The sequence below is a fragment of the Aythya fuligula genome, chromosome 2, assembly GCF_009819795.1.
Source record: "Aythya fuligula isolate bAytFul2 chromosome 2, bAytFul2.pri, whole genome shotgun sequence".
NCBI lineage: Eukaryota > Metazoa > Chordata > Aves > Anseriformes > Anatidae > Aythya > Aythya fuligula.
Window position 1 is genome coordinate 119,381,027 of NC_045560.1, and position 17,272 is coordinate 119,398,298.

Here is a 17,272-nt window from a genome sequence, read left to right on the forward strand (position 1 = left end):
AATTCTATAACTGAAGAAAAAGCATCAGGAGCACCATCATCAAGGGTAATCAGGTGATAAGTGCAAAAGGAAAAGCGCATTATCAGAAAACACATTCCAGTCATTATTGGAAACAACTTTGAGATGCATTATGTCAGTAATTTAATGAAAAGTTGTGGAGGAAAAAGGTCTAATGCTATGTTTCATCATCTTAAATATTTTGGTAAAAGAATAGAGTAAAAAATAGAATTGTATCAAATAAATAAGGATTTGTCACAGTTAGTAGAGAAAAATAAAATCATAGGCAAATGACAAAGGGACTGATTAACCCTTTGTTTCATTTAATGTTGGTTATATTTGTTTCACTGAGTATCAGTGTTATTGATGTCAGTAATTTATCAAGGAACTAATCTGTAATAAATCAGCATGATTTACTTGAAATTTGACTAAAAACACTGAAAAGAGTGTTTGTTAGCCATCATATATACAGTTGCCTGGTACATGCTGTCAGAAGAACAGATTTGCTAGTCCATGGATTATGTACTGAAGATAAATTTCAGATGCATGCATTTAATGATAACAATACCTCTGTCAGTTTAACTGTACCATGAATACACAGGAGCTGTTTCTGAAATCCTAATTACTGTTGCTTTTTTTCAGTATGTATTCTGCATTATTATCTGTGTATCCCAGATTGTTTCTTAACTAATGTTTGATAAGAATTAATTTAACAGTTTATAAAGCTGAGGAAAAGATTACTAGCCAGTTAACCAAAGGCTTTTGTTTTCGATTGTGTGATACGCATAAACATTTTTTAAGCTTTAAAAAGGTGCAAAGCCCCAATTGCGCAAATCCCTTGCTGAATACAAAAATAGCTCATTGGTCTTCATGAAAGCATGGGTTGTATGGAAGCTTAGCTCCTCACCCAACCATCATTCAGGTATTCTGTCACTCGTTCAGCATAGCACTTGGAAATGATCATAACTTTCCCGTAGGACCTGATTTATAGGCAGATACAAAACTAACCATGGTGGCTGTCTCAGACAAGTTCAGAAGTGGCCACTAATCACCCCTAACATTGTTCCGGCATCCCTGCTTTGGGACATATGGAGGAGATACCTCACTGAGGACATCCATGGGATTGCCACGATGCTCTGGGCAGGGTTTATCCTTCAGACAGCACTGCACAGACAATGAGAAACCTTCATTTATCAGCAGAAATGGAAACTGCCACCAGTTACAGCTGCGCAGTGCCAGCATATGGTCACATATTTGTGGCTGCTATTGATTCCTCCTATTTTATTTTATTGGAACAGCTTGAAACTTGTCAAGCTTTGCTTGGGTTGATTTGCAGTTAATTAATTCAACAGACATTTTTAATCTCGCAAATTTGTGACTTGTAATATAGTAATCGAGCTCCCATGAGTGTACGATAATCAGCTGGGGGGGAGGAGAAAACCGTTGATAGCTGTGTGCAGCATGGTGCCCACACTGCAAAGGGGCATCTACAAGAAAAGCAACATTCACCCCAGCCAAGCTCTCATCGTTCATCTGAATCGTTCATCATGAATCATTCATCCATTTGATTTGTCTTGGATGAGCCAGGAGCTGTATTTAAGGAGGATTGCTGGGGCTGAGACAGCTCTAGGTACTGTTGGTGGGGATCGACACCTCCTCTTCTGGTCACCTGTTTCCTTACCAACCAAAGAGTCATTCTGCCCAAGAGCAGACCAGTTTCATTTCTGAAATGACCATACCTCTTGTGGAACAGTTTCTCCTGGAGAAATGACAATATAAAAAAAACATAGAACATTAGGACACTAGAAATCAAGTGAATGAATGGAGAAACTTTTTTTTTTTCTTCATTGCCTTTAACATACAGGTGGATTTTAGCTACTTTGATGTGAAGCAGAAGGGGAAAAAAAATCTAATGTCTGCAGAGGATGCAGAAGTGCGTACATTAGTCGATGACTAATCAGTATGTACTTTTTTATTGTGGAAGCACTGGTAACCTCAGCAGGGAGATCAAAAGACTTGAAAGCTAGGAAGTGATTCCTCTGGTCAGGGTTAAAGAGGTGTTTGTGAAACACTGTGGAAAAGCTGCTCCTGTTGTTTCCGTGAATAAAGGGAGGAGCAGAGTCTTTCAACAGGAAAAAAAATCAAATGCCAAAACACTTTTTATGGTGCAGTTACTCTTTTCTCTAGTAACGATGTTGGTTAAGAAAGCTCTAGGCATGTTACGAACTGTAACATACAGGGAGACAGTGAATGACACTTCATAGATATAACTGTTGCTATTGACAGGAGATGTTTATTAGCAATAAGATAAAAAAGTGTCTCAAAATAAGGCCTGAGAGACAAGGATTTTTTATGGTTGTTATGTCAATGATTGTTAAATGTAGAGATCATAGATCTTTATAATAGCTTATAGGTCAAAGAATTTTTCTTTTTATTGTTCCTTACAGAGGATAAATCTCAGATGGCTTCCACAAAAACATATCACATAAAACAGGCTCATAAGATGGGCTTTTCTATGTATGGAATATTATAGGCTCAGTGTTGTTCAAGTGCTTGTGCATTTTTTCATGATCTCAGCTTTTAATGCAGTACATGCATAAGCTAATAGTGGATTCGCAAGTGCATCTTCCTTTAGCTCAATAACTCCCCACATGCTCATTTGTGTACAGGTCAGGAGCACATATGTGGTGGGGAGAGAGGTGTGTGTGCACTTGTAAAGGTGAAAAGTAGATGAAAAATAAAGATGGAAACCAGTAGATGACATGCTAAAAGCCTTATAGTTAGGGAACAGCTGTGAACCTTTAGAGTAGGTGAGTCCTCATGGTATTTCTTCATGCTCAGGTATTCTGTCACTCCGCTCATCACAGAAATCACTGCTGAAGGACTTTCAACTGTATTATAAGTTATTATTTTTTGCTTGTTTAGAAGTAGAAACAGTATCACCCTGACTCTCTACAGAAATCACTGTGGAGGCATCCATAAGCTTCATGCATGATCTGTAAGTGTAGCACGTCATAACAGTTCTGATTTCTTCTAAGATGCACTTAAACAAGTTTGCAAGATGTATTAGATATTGTTCTGATTTTCTTCCTTGGTTCCATTTTCTTCCTGTGCTTATGCATGTCATATGCAAACCCCACTGCTGAGAGAAGATGACACTCAGGTTATAAAACAGACTTTTTTTTTTTTTCTCATTTAGTAGTACAAAACACAAAAATTCATTTGCATAACACCTAGCTATTGAGATAAACTCTATAATTAGAGAAGGAAAAGCAAGTTAATTATGCAAATATTGATTTAATGTTAGCCAGTGCAAAACAGGGAAAAAAAAATACAGATAGCTGTCATATTTTGTTGTTCGACTCATCTTGCTTCATAATTCCAAAAGCTGTGGTATATGCCCATAATAGCCTGAAATTGAATATTCCTTGTTTCTGAGAAACTGGCAGAACAACCACTAATTGTGGATCCCATTAGATTAGCAGGCACAGATCTCCTAGCAAGCACAGATCCACTGTGTTTCTTCTTTAACTGGACTGCAGTTCCTTTAAATCAATTCCCATTGATTCTCAAGGACACAAACTGTCCTCTGTGTAATTTGTTCTACATGGTGGGACAGATATTTTGCTGCCTATTCTTTGAGTTGTGTATTATTAACAAGCTAATGTTTATTCTAACAAATGAGCATCACTGTATTTTCCTGCAGGTGCCTTTCCATCTATAAGGTTATCTCAGCAATGGAAGCTGGTTCTGTTCTTGTTCCCATGCTCATTACCTGCATCTTTAATCAAATGCTAATTTAACAATTGTTTGTCATGCTGCAGATCCATGCAAAGCACAGTCTGACTTCTGGATTTGACCCAGGGCATTAGCAAATGGGAGAGTCATCTTCTCACTGCAAGCATTGGACATGGATACCACTGAGATGCAATAAACAAAGTTCCTTAACGTGCTCATTTTCCAGTAATTTTCCAGGGTGCAGTTGTGCTTCAACACTTTGTGCAGCTCTCTGCAATCTTCTTTTATTTCAAAATAAATAAATAAATAAATAAATAAAAGGCAACACCCCTCCCTCCCACCCCCTCAAAAAAAAAAAATAAAAAAAATGAAATTGATACACACACATAAAAACAAAGAAGCAAACAAAAACCTTTAATTGCTCTTCCTCATTGTATATTGTTCTTATGGAATATGCTATGTGTGAGGAGAATGTTAGTTAATTGACATCGGAACAGCCTTTCCTCTCAACACATTCCAAATGGATTCTTACAAAAACTATTAATAAACCCAGTAGTAATTAAAAAGAGTGTATTTTCCAGTCATTATAAGAAAATGTATACTCAGATAAGGCTAACTAATTTGTGCATGCTTCCACCTTTCATCTCTTAAGGTACACAGCTCAAAGTTTGTTCTTCAGATCATCAACCCCTCATTAGTAAAACTAGTGAGCCTTGCAAAGCAAATTCATGTGACACAAATGATCCTAAAAGACTCAGACTTGGTAACAGTTGTACAGTTATGCTTACAAAACCTTCTTGAATGGTCTACAGCTAAGTAAAAAATAAAAATAAATAAAAATAAAACAGTGATGACAACAACGACAACAAAAAAGGCACTCTCAAAGGACTGATAATGAAATTCTGCCTGGTGAACACACCAATAAGTCATACTTACACCAGCACTTCGGACAGGAGCATTCATTATACTGTGATTTGCCTTGATTATAGACAGTTTATAGTCATAAAGGGCTTGCTTGAAGGTCTACCATAGCAAATAGATGCTTTCATCTTTAATGGACTCCAGTAAGCCCCAGGAGTAAGCATGTGTGCATTTTGCTTCTAAATTTCACAATGCCTATCCAGATGAAATTTATTTTTAAGGAATCTCTTTAGTCACTATTTCACAGCTCACTTGTACTCCACTATCAAGTGAAGTGTCAGTCATTGTCCATGCAATTCTGATTAGGCTAAGTCAAAGAAAATGTCTGGGGAGGGAATATCAGGCTTTGTATTAAAAACAGTCCACTGGAAATAATACTAGAGCTTCCAATTCTGTGAGTCACTGGATGAGTCCAAAACACCTGGCTGGGTTCCAGAATAAATTTAAATAGCTGTTTAAATTGTCTTAATGTCTTATTAAGGTGTTAATAGTACTTCAATATTTTCTATGAAAAAAGTATCCTTCAAGCCTCACATTTTAATTTCAAGAAAAAGTCATGCGTCACTAAAGCCTAAATCATTGGGCTTTCAGGCAGCAGGGGAAAAAGTGGCAAGCTGGGGAGGCAAAAATACTAAGCTAAGCTCAGGCAAGAGTCCCCTTGCTCAGCCCACCAGTCTGCTGCGCCAGCCCTTCCCGATACTTGTGTGCCCTACTTTCACTACTGACACCACTGAAAATGGATCTAGCATTTGAATCCTGATCAACCCCATCTCAGTCTTCAGCGCTGGGTCCTACAAGGCAGGGACAGAGGCACCTCAATGACAAGAGGGTAGGGTCAGGCAGGTACAGGCAGATCCTCCTTTATTCCAGTTTCCCAATTGGCTGCCACTGACACAGCTGAACTGGTGATGGGGAGAGGGTCTGCCTCTTCCTGGCGTAGATACTGCCTTCGAGTGCTGAGACTTGTGGGTGGTGTTTGTAGCCTGCCACTGTGAAAAGGAAAGCCAGCAAATAAAAGTTGTAAAGCAGTGAAGGATTAGATGAAGAATTAAATACAAAAACACTGAAACATCAAGCTTGATGCCTAGTCCTTAGAGGTAAGAACAGAAACAAGTTTATTAGCTGGTGCAATGCGGTCCTCAAAGATGCCAGTTGCAGTTTTCTGTCCTTCACAGATTGATATGCAGAGGGAAAAACAAAGGATTGCCTTTACTGTTTTCACATGAAGAAAAACTTTTTCACAGCTGTTTCAAATGTGTGCCTTTCAGCATCTTGGGTTTTATGAAGGCATGAAAAATACTTCTTTCCCCTCCAAAATTAGGCTATTAACCTTTTTCTGCTTAGGTTTACATAAAACAATACAGCCTTGTCTTTTCTGAGAAACTGAGATTCTCACAATACCCCTCCCTCCCCTCTTCTCACCCCCTAAAAAAATACAATTGAGTAACTGATCAGGAGCCCCTGGTAAGCATTTTGGGGGAAGCTGCAATACCACACTGCCCCATGAAGTCTCCCACTCCAGTGCTCTACTTTTCCACTTAGTTCTGTAGCAAAAGCAGGAAAAATTAAAGGCCATGATGTGCAGAGTGTACAAGGGTAATTGGAAACTACCAGTGGCTTTACCCTGTCACCTTAGTTTTTAGGTTCAAACACTTTGAACATTAGTGATTCCTCATTTTGGGCCACCAGAAATGAAGTTGGGAAAAGCCACACATTGCTTTTGAAAATCATCATCAAAATACAGGAAGATTAGAAAGTAAAATCAAGAAAGAAAGAAAAAAAAAAACTTTTAAAAAGAGCTTCAGGATCTCCTTTTTTAATAGAACACAAACATTAAAGAAGGTGTGGATACATTTCTCTCTTTCATAAGTTATAAAAAAAAAAAAATACACATTTCAGAAGTACAAACCCTATGTTTTCACAGGCCTATCACAAAAATAAAAAAATAAAAATAAATAATTTAAGTTTTTGATGCTCCCTTCTGTGATTTTCAAAGTCAGGTGCCAAGAGCAGAATTCATGATTCCAAATTGCATGTGCCAATGTTGTTGCAGGGATCAGCAGTGGGATTCAACAGCAGGCTGCATGAAAGCCAGCACAATGCGCATTTGATAAGGGGAAGAATTAATTATGTGGTCACTACTGACAAGAAGAACACATCTCCAATTTGGCCCATGTCCTAGAAATAGGCTTATTTGTGAAATTCATTTCCAGAGCCTGCAGTCTCCTCTTGTGCTTGTAGACAAGCTCTGCACTTAGGTAGAGAAAGCTGCCTCACTCGTGTGGTCAGGCAGGAGTTGGAAGGGAAAGCCAGGGATGTCTCTGTGCTGTTGGCCAGAACTTCAGGACCAAGGTGCAGGTCCAAATCCCTGCTCATCCTGGGTAGATTCAAGCCAACACTTCCTCAGAGAGTCTCCTGTCTGCAGGAGGGAGGTCACCAGCCCTCTTGCCAGATAAGAAAAGGCCACCATGCCTCCTGATAGGCAGTAGTGCTGGGTGAGTGTGGGGAGGTCTAAGGGGAGATACTCTGTGGTCCAAGGTGCATAATGCATGGGACAGTGCAACTGGGTGGCCCCATTGCTCTGCCTTGCCACCTGCTTGGGCTGGGTTTTACACAGAATGTGCTGGAACATTGGCAGAGGGGATCCCTATCACCTGTGTACGTCCCCTGCAGATTCAGACATGTAGGAACATCCCAGGCATGCCTCCAGAAAGTCTCTCCTATCAGTCCCACAAGACATAGGCATGGGACCCCTGGGCCTCTCTGGACTCTCAGGTGGCCTCAGTGGAGGATGGGTGCATAGAAGTGGGTGCATCTCACTCAAGCTGAGATGGTGTTGTCTTTGGGCACAGGCAGTGATGCATCTTCAGGCATTCGTGATGTATTTCTGCCTTTCAGGAGCTGCAGTCCCAGAGGTAGACCAGATCTTATGTGATGCGTGATAAAAAGTAAATGACTTCCTAACAATACAAAAGCCTGTTAAAAAAAAAAAAAAATGCACATGCAAATAGACTCAAATACTTGAAATTCAAATTCCAGTAGTATATTCCGTGTTCATTCCTATGTTATTATTACTAAAATCATTTCCTTGTTTTGTTCAGAAATCATAAAGACTCCTGCTTGGCTTTAAGTTGTTGCATGATATAAAATTAATTCCAAATGGGTGGATTTTTACTGTATATGTCCTGGATTTAAGTTTTCAGTTATTTTTCGTAAATACATTTTACATCTAACTACCTCAGCTGCCTTTTGTTTTGTTTTGGCACATAAAAAGTCATGCACTTTCTATATTTGGGGATTTGGGGGGGAGGAGTTCTTTCCATTTTGAATAACCAGGTTTAAAGCCATGTTGATCAATTTATAGAGGAGAACAACTTAACAAGACATAATTATTGACAGTTGCAGAACATACATTTTATTTTTAGGTTCTGTTGGGGTATAGTTTAATGAAAAACACCATAAGCTGCTTATTAATTTGCCTTAAAAAATGTGTGCTCTTTCCTATTCGTGTTATTTAACTCTTATCTTGTACACAATTTATGTGACAACAACTAACGTAACAGTTGGCAGATAAACAGCAAATTGAACAGAATGGACCAATAGTTTCTCAGTTCTCTGTTGTAAACTGTTGCATTATACACTGATTGTGCTAAAATAATTGTTACTGTGCTTATACTCCTTAGTCACCGTTGCGGAAATGAAGTTATGGAAGATCACATTTGTGTTTATGGAGCAGTGTAGATATCCCCCCAGTACAAGCACAGTGACTTGAGGTGAATGATAATCATTGCTGAACTTGTGCTTTGACTTGTAAACATTGTAAAAATGTATTTGGTATTTTATTTGAAATGAAGAATCAAAATAGTTATTAAAAAAAATCTTCCTGTAAATATATATATTCTGATTCCATGTATACAAACATTCCTTTAGAGTTCAGATTGTGAAGAGTGTCTTTATTGGCTAGAGACCGCTGTCTCCCTGGCAGAGGTTACATGTGCTATAGTAAAGAACACAGTGTGTGAAGTATTTGATGTACTGCAGTACCATAGTTCTTTTGGTCTGTTAAGTAAGTTGCAATTTGTGATGAAATGAAGTTGAAAGTAGTGCTTCATACTAACAAATTTCCTTGGTTACAACTTGATTTTTCTTGTAAAACTTAAAAGGAAAACTTGAAAATTTTATATATTTGGATTTTGTAGATTTTTTTTATTTTATTGCAACACAAGGTACCAAAATCATTAAATAAAGTACACTGTGGTCATTTTACCATGGCTCCAGAGTCTTTCTTAAAACTCTTCTCCCATGGTGGGTCAGCGAATGATGCCGTCTTTTGAGCTTCTGACATTAACAGACAAGACCAAATCTGTCCCTGCTTTGACTGGGGGTTGGGCCAGATGATCTCCAGAGACTCTTCCCTCCATTAATCATTCTATGATACGAGCAATACCATCACAGGAGCACCATCCCTAAGCACAGGAGTGGTTCAAGCAGCTTCCAGGCTACCCCTGGGACCTGCAGAAGACTTGACAGTTCCCCATGGGACTTAGACAATCTTACTGGTGTTGTCACCGCAGCGAGCTTGAGGAAACCACCAGACAAACCAATGGCCACCTCACCCAGAGCGGGGTGCTCCGGCCACTGCGGTCAGGGCCCTGAATGGTGTTTCAGAGGAAGACCGCCCAAAAAGCTGCCCTTGCCCAGGGAGCAGCCCAGCAGGCCCTCCCTGCTCCTTGGCCCCTCAGGGCTTAAGTGCTCTCCAGCATGGGGCCAGACACCCTGCCTGAACCCTGGGGGTCCACAACACCATGGAAAGAGAAGCAAGAGGAGTCTGACCCTGCTGCTGGGCACTGGGGGTGCTCCCTAGGCAAGGGGGAGACTTCTGGACTCTGCTGTCAGGGCTCTTGTAGCATTTCAACCACAATGAATATAGAAAGAGTGAACAGTGCAGAAACCCAGGACAGAAACCCCTCCATTACTTGAGAAGGCCACTGCTCACAGAGAACAGGAGGCGGTGCTCTGCTGCTTTTATTCGCCTTTCAGACTCCTGAAAGGATTACTATTTACTATGCAGTGAGCCCCACAGGGTGGTGGGCAAGGGAGAGGTGGGCCTCACCCAGCCTTGTCCTTAGCATGGTAATTGGAAAAACACCAGAGAAGAAGCAGCTTCATTGATCTTCCTGTGTTCAAACCCCCTAGGGTTGAGGAGGGTTTATTTCTTCTAATGCCTCCTGCATAAGTGCTTTAATTATTAGATTATTACACAAGTTGTTCTGACTTTGCCTGCACCACCAGGAGGTCTTAACAGTCCTCTTGGACTTCATTGCCACATTCGTGTGTGCAATGTCACCCCAGGCAGCACCTGGAGTTTGTGCAACAAAGGACAGCACCCAAATCTCTCAGCCTTTCTGCCCCTTAGCCATGCTCCCACTCCTTAGGTGCTTCTTCTTGCCCTCTCTTAGATGACCAAGAAAGGGAGACCAGGGGAAAACAACCCAACAAGCAGCAACTAATAATTAGCGTGAGTTCAAAGAGAGGAAACATATATATATATATAAATATATATGTTGAGTAACTGAATTTGACAGCACATGGTGATTACAAGTGACTGATGGATTCTTCAAGGTTTTGTTTTTCATATTATCTTGTACTTTGGCTAAGGAGGGAGCAGATTGTTATTGTAGCTTGGCAAAGTGCAATGGGGAAGCAACAGCCCAGCAACACAAATGGTAACTGTCCTACTGTCACAAGATCCCCTGCCCAGTAATTCTGTGACTGCCCACCAAAGAAACCAGTAGAATCCATAAAGAAAGATGCTCATAAAAATTTTTCTTAACTACTCATGTGAACTAGGGGGCAGAAAACATCAGAACCAGCCTTGAGCACTGTAAAGTCATTTGATGACACCCCGTGGGTATATAATTCATGAGGTGAAAAAGCATTAAGTGGGTGGGTAGCTGCCATAGTGTGAGACTAGTTACCTTGAGGTAAAAGGGATTTACTTGACATGTTTCTAGGCAAACTATTAACCTCTCAGGCAAAAGTCTCCTCCAGGATGTTTTAAATGTAAACTTTCCACATGAGAGAAGCAAAGCAAATTCTTTCTGAGCTAAGAAAAGATAGCAGACATTTTAAATAGATTCTTAACAGAGGAAAGAAATGGAGAAAATTTTGCAAGTTGCTTGAATTGTGCTTATTCAGAACAGTTGCTACCTTTCCTGCCTTAAAAGAGAGAAATGGCTATGGTTCCTGTAGAAAAACAATCTGAAAACAAACAAACAAACAAACAAACAAACAAAAAATATAGGGACTTGGTAATAAAAATCCCAGGTGACTTGGCAAAATTATCAAAGAATGTTTTTTTCTCCTACTTACTTAGCTCATATGAGCAGTATTAACTGCTCATAAAGTACCCAGAGACCTATGTGTATGGGAAGGAGCAGTGCTTTCCTACCACCACAATGGGAATCTTGGAAACCAACCAGAGATGGACAGTTCTTCTCCTGTATACTTCACAGGGACAAGACGCATTTATTCAGTGACTTCTGTGCTATGTACTTGAGGCAGGAAAATACTTACACTGTATAGTATTCTTGCTGTGGGAGTACTTCAGACCCAGAGTCAAGCACAGAACCACAAGTGAATTTGACATAAAGATGAGTTGGAAACCTGCTGTCTGTCATGTTTTGGGGCAAGTGAGCTGTAACATAGACTACACTCTTAAGTAGGTTGTTCACACAATAATACCTATTTAAACTAGTTTACATTGAAGTTATTCTCTTGTGCTCACCAGTGCTTCTTGTCACTGTGAAAGGGGGAAGAGAACTCGTTTACTGACAAAATTTACTGAATTTACTGTCAGAGTTTACTGACAAAAACATAGCTCCAGAGCATGTAGAGCCAGACAGACCAGACAGGCATCTTTTTACCTGTGTGCCATTGCATTCATCTTGCACACTGGACCATGCGTATCGTAGACTTCATGTTTGTTTCTAAGCGGTCTAGGCTTTTCCAAGATAGCAAGATTTCTCATTCACAGGCTACACACAAAACTAAAGACAAATGGATGCTTGTACTTAGTGGGTCTTCCAGGAACCAAGCCATTCATTTTCAGCTGGATTCCTGTTAAGTGCTGTGAGCATAAACTATACTGCCATGAGCACATCAATAAGCATGGGAAGTGTTTCCCACTGCTGTGTGACTGCCACAGGCATTCACAGGACTGGCATTATTAACCAAGTAGACCAGCTTAGAGAGGGAAAGATCAATGATAATGTCCCAAAGTATAGAGGGATAAGCCTGAGTACTTTAGCTTTATAAATAAATTGAAATTGAGCTAATGGATTATTATGGCTCCTGCAGTTCATCTCCAAACTATCTCATAGTTTTAAGCAAGTTAATCTTGTATTGACCTTAAATTTCCTGTGTCTGTAAAGTTCACAGGAGTCCCAATTTGGAATGTGATCAACTCCGTTGTTGGAAGCAGAAGTCGATAAAAAGTGGAAAGTTGTCTGAGTACTGGCTTGGTGCCAGAAGCATCTGTCTTTACTGCAGGTAGTCTCTGTTTGTCTCCAGCTTAGTCCATTACTGAGTCTCTCATCTTGCACAGTGCTCTGCAGGGATGTTTGTTTCCACCTGGAATCAGCAACAAAAAAGTCACTGGGCAATGATGTCTGTCTGCAGGAAACATGGTTTAGCTGGAGCTTACCCTGGTGTTTTGGAGGGTGGTCAGGGCCTGCAGATCTGGTCCTCTCAGGTGGGACCCAGAGATGCTCAGTAGCTCTGAAAAATGTGGGCATTGTTTTTCAGACTGAATATTCAAAGCGTCTCAATGTACAGTGGCATTAGAGGATGCTTTTGGAAAAATAAGCTTTGACTCCTGCATCCACCAGCTGCATTTTCTTGATGAGACAACTTGCATCTCCCTGTAAAAGAAGACATTGTCATGAATAATGAACTAATTTGGAAACCTGCTCTGAAGCAAATTCTACCAAGAAAGTAATTGTGCTGTTCCCCTGATACCTGTGCACCATTCTAGCTTCGTCTTGGCTGCCTAGATTACAGACAGTGTTAATTTTCTCACTGCTACTCAAGAGCAAACTAGCTATTTCACAACTTGTACTTACGTGAGAGTTACAGGGAACATCTGGAGGCTCCCTTTAGATGGATCAGGCAGCATTATGCAATTCACCCCGTCCTTATTGCATTGTTTGTTCCTAGCGATCTTTGTAGCTCTTCCAAGGGTCTCCCTTTAAGGCTTTCTCTTTTTTGTTTGTTTCTTCATTCATTTATTTTAAAGGCCTGTTTGTCTCCGGTGTTTGTTTTTTGTGTGTGTATGTGCTTTTCTTTGGGGATGTGCTTTTGCTTGGGGCTGTGCTTGCCATCTGTAGTGTCTATGTTTCAGACACAGTCACCTTCTCATGATGATTCAGATTCCAGCAGGCTGTGCCAGTGCAGCAGTGGGAGAGGTTACGTTGTACCTGTGTGGTACTTCATCAGAGGTCTCATGTCCTCAGGCGTGTCCTACCAATGTCCTGATAAAGGCAGGAAACTTAATCCCCAGAACAACTTCTCTGACTGGTTAGAGTAGTGTCACCTTTTGCCTCCGGTTTCTTCCCAGGATCCATTGTGCTGACTTGCAATTTCTTTGACTTTTATGTGTCACTCCACTTTGCCCATATTTTCAAATCTAAAAAACAAACACACAAACAAACAAAAATAAAATTAGAAATGAGGACTCTCTGCTGGCCCATAATGGGCTAGAACACTCTCCATTTCTGTGGAGGCATTTTAAGCCTCCAAAGGAATGTAAATAATTGCTGTGTGCTTAAACACCGTTATAGCCTAAAGCGTATAGCATACCTTAAGGGTAACCCTTAATCAACATCTCCAAACATCATATCCATGTGAGCAGCACACTCAGTGCAGGCTTTTATGAGCCTGTAAAGGAAAAATGAGGTTGAAGTTTAAGTTAAGTCTTATGGTATAAAGGAGGAAATGGGCTGTTTTGTCTCTGGTGAGAAGCCCTGGTGCCCATGCAGGGGTTACAGCTCTGGGGGAGAAGGGGCTCTGCCCCAACCATCAGCTGGCAGGAGAGTGTTGGTAATTAAGAAGAGACATGCCTTACAGTCAAATCTTTCTAAAGCATGAGCTGTCGTGTGTGACTTGTAGCTAATACTTAATCAAGTTTTAGATGAGCTTTTGCTTTAATATCTGGTCCACCTGATCTTTAAAGTTGTAACTATCCAACGCTATGCTATTTGTGTATTGGTAGTAGGGTTTTTTTATTTGGACACACCACCTTATCCCAAATTGTTACTCTGTGATAGTAAGACATGAGGCTGGATGATGCTTTGCCCCAGATTTTAGTGATAATGTCTTCTTCAACACCCTACTGGGACAGGATTTCATTAAAGTGACATACTAATCTAGCATGGAAAATAATTTTTCTTCCCTGTAGAGCATCTCTGTGAGGCTTTTTTACAGAAAGAGTTACAAAACAAAACTTGTCTTCAGTTTCCCTGAATAGATTGCCAGAATAAGACTGCTGCATGGTCTGTGTGTGTCTTATCTGTTACACAACCCCATGGAATTGCAAAAGGGCAAGTCTTCTTGCCAGAATTTTTACCCATGATCTGAAGCAGACCTCACCAGCGTGTGCCTTGGTTTACATGGCGATATGGGCAGATGATCTGCTCTGCTCTGGGGCACATCCCCTCCGAGCTGTGGCTGAGTAGTCACTGCACTGTATTTCCAGTCACTTACGGCATTTCATTGGTAGTGCAAACAAGTGGTACACGAGAAACCTCAATAGCAACTTCTTTTAATATTGTTTTAAATACAGATCTCATAAAACCTTTTTCTTAATTAACTTTTCTTGCATAGATAATTCATTTCACCGGCATACTATGCCACAGGATGCTTCTTCCTGTGCACAGAGATAATATGCTCTGTTTCTATTTCTGCCTGAAGCAGAATTGAAGTAGGAAGGGAAGTGTTTGGTAGCACTTTTATCCTTTGGAGTACTTTTTCTTGTGTGCACCCATGCAACGTATTTTGAGATCACAGCTCTCACATTTCCTAAAGGAAGAGGAAGAAAAAACAGGGCAGCCTTAGAGAAAAACAAAAACTCTTGGAAGAACATAAAAGCCTTGTGTTCATTACAGTTTGCCTTGAAGAATTTATCTGACGTTTCTCTGAAACTTGAGTTATCAGAAGCAATAATTTGCTCTGCATTATCTGCTACCTCGATTCAAAAGAAGTTCTGAAGAGGTGTCATTTGAATTCACACAGGAAGCCAGATCTCTTAATAGAAGATTTACTTCTTATTAAGGCATCTGGTGCAGGGGGAAGAAAGCAGAGAAGCTTCTGGTCTCAGCATCTTTTTGCAATTTCTCTTACAAACGCCTGGAGTTATAGGACAAATATGCAGAGACAGTGCCTAGAGATGAAGGTGTAAGTGTCCAGATCAGACCATACAAAAGGAGAAGCAGTGAGGAGACACAGCTGGACAGGCGTAGCAGGGAGGGTGAGAAATGGAGCTGGGCACCGTCAGCTGCTGCCTACCCCTGGACAGGCAGCATGCTGTCTCCTGGCACTTCCCAGGCTCTGCATGTCCAGTTTTTAAGCAGAAGTTGCTCTTTTGTGCCGGCGTTTTCAGTCCACATCAGGCTGCGTGAATAGCTTACTTCCTGCATGCCAGTTTGCATCGCTGCTGTTCTACCTGGTATACAGCCCTGACCTGAGCTCTTCCTGCATGCTGCCAGGGCATGAACACAGGATTTGGTATTAGATCTCAGCTGAAGTATTCAGAGGAATAACCTCTGCTTCAGCAGTGTGGTTTCCCACTCGTGCCAAGGCAGCAGTGCTTTTAAATTCTCATGACCTCATTGTTTCTGACATTAGAAACGCTGGCTGCAAACTTTCAGCCAATATGCCCGGGGGAGGAGAGGGAAGAAAAAAACAGCCAAAAAGTTTGCAAATCATCCCATTTTTTATACTGTAAACTTCCCCGTGCAAAGATCCCTCCATTGTTTGCCCTTGGATGCCTGCAAAAGTGATGCAATGTTGTGTTTTTCCATGCTAGGAGTTATTGCTTCTGTATTTGCAAGTGTGAAAGAAGCACCCAAGAGGCAAAGGACATTGAGGATCAGGCATATAAAGCAAGTTTTCTTTTCATCTTAAAAAGGGGCACAACTGCACTATCTGAGCATCACTGAGCCATCTTGCATTTTGACAGTTTTTCAAACCTAAGAAAACCTGCCTTGCTAAATATTTATCCATTTCTGTGCTGGGGACAGCAGGAATTGGTGAGAGGCAGCATTGCTCACTGAGCTAAGAGGCAAAAAGTATGTAAGAGAAAAAAAAAAAAAAAGCAGGATCGAGTTTCCATTTTTGATGTGTTCTTGTAATGTCAGTGGATTTCTTGAGAGAAATCAACCTTCAGGCTTTTCTGCTGAAATAAAAGGTGAATCCAGCACACACACAGAACAGCATGGGATCCCAGGAAAGGAAACTTGGCTCACCAGCATATGAACTACATGGAGCCTGTCGTATTTTCTCCATTTGATTTATTTATTTCAGAGAGCTGCCATCACCTACTGAACATCTTCAATTTGACTTTGCCCCACCCCAGCGACAGCATTTACATTGGGATGAATCACCTCCACCTTCCGATGCATCCTACCAATGCTCAGCCAAATGCTTTCTGTTCTCCCCAGTTGCAAAATAGTTGCTGTTCCCAGTAATTTAATGTTAAATCTGATTGAATTTGATGGAAGCACATTCTCCTTCTGTCCCAAAAAGCTGATACTACAGGCTCGTGTTTTCATTCTTCATGTCTCCTTTCCCATCTCTTGCTTGGCACCTCCCTGGAAAGCATGAGTGACTGGTGAAACAGGACAGCTTGCTGAGGAGATAAAACTCATTTGAAGGACAGCCTTGACAAAAGAATATCAGTCTTTTTCAAGAGGTCCCCCCTCTCTGGGTGAAATTGCATCAGTAGCCCTTGTATCTGAGTGTGTCTGCTTCCCTCATCGCTGAACCTGCTGTTCCTCTGTATGGTACTTTGGTGCTCAGGAAGACCAGTATTGCAAATATTTGTACTTTGGGACCGGAGCATTTCAGGCTTTATTTGTCCTGATGCGAGCATGCTGCTAACATGGATGCTGTCCATTTTAGACACTGGAAATGGGGCCCAGATCCTCAGAGGTACAACCTCCCGGTTGATGAAAACATTCCTAAAGACTTCATTCCTACACTTACGGTAATGTGCCTGATAACCCAGGAACCATTATTTCCTTGCTTTCATGGTATGGTCCATGTTTTGCTGTTTGAAGGGATGGTCTGTTAGAAATCAGCACATCTACAGAAACTACTTAGTCCACAAGCTAATAAAAAATGATTAAGCAAAATAATGACAAAGCAAGCAGGAAAGATATCATCTAGACATTCCCAAAAGTAGCAGGCAGATAGAATAATAATGGTCTGCTATTTGTCTTGCAACAGTAGCTAAAGTAGGTCCCACGTTCCTGTTTATACAGATGAAACAGGGAATCACGTGTGCACACACACACACATATGCTGCTGACTAAGATTAGGTAGTATCTGGTGCTGTAGC

The 17,272-nt window shown here is 40.8% G+C and overlaps 1 protein-coding gene across 5 annotated transcripts in view; it reads right to left on the bottom strand.

Moving 5' to 3' along the window:
- Window positions 1–3,077: 3,077 nt before the first annotated feature.
- LOC116485968 (transmembrane protein 68-like) overlaps window positions 3,078–17,272 on the bottom strand; it is a 38,341-nt gene continuing 24,146 nt past the window's right edge. For 3 of the 5 annotated variants that reach the window (XR_004252914.1, XR_004252913.1, XR_004252912.1), the window contains 2 exons: window positions 12,780–13,342; window positions 8,850–12,578 (listed from right to left, as the gene is read on the bottom strand). The gene's annotated coding sequence lies outside the window, so the exon portion shown is untranslated. Of the gene's footprint in view, window positions 3,140–8,849; window positions 12,579–12,779; window positions 13,343–17,272 lie in introns of those variants that run through there. The other 2 variants (XR_004252915.1, XR_004252916.1) reach the window with 2 other exon arrangements.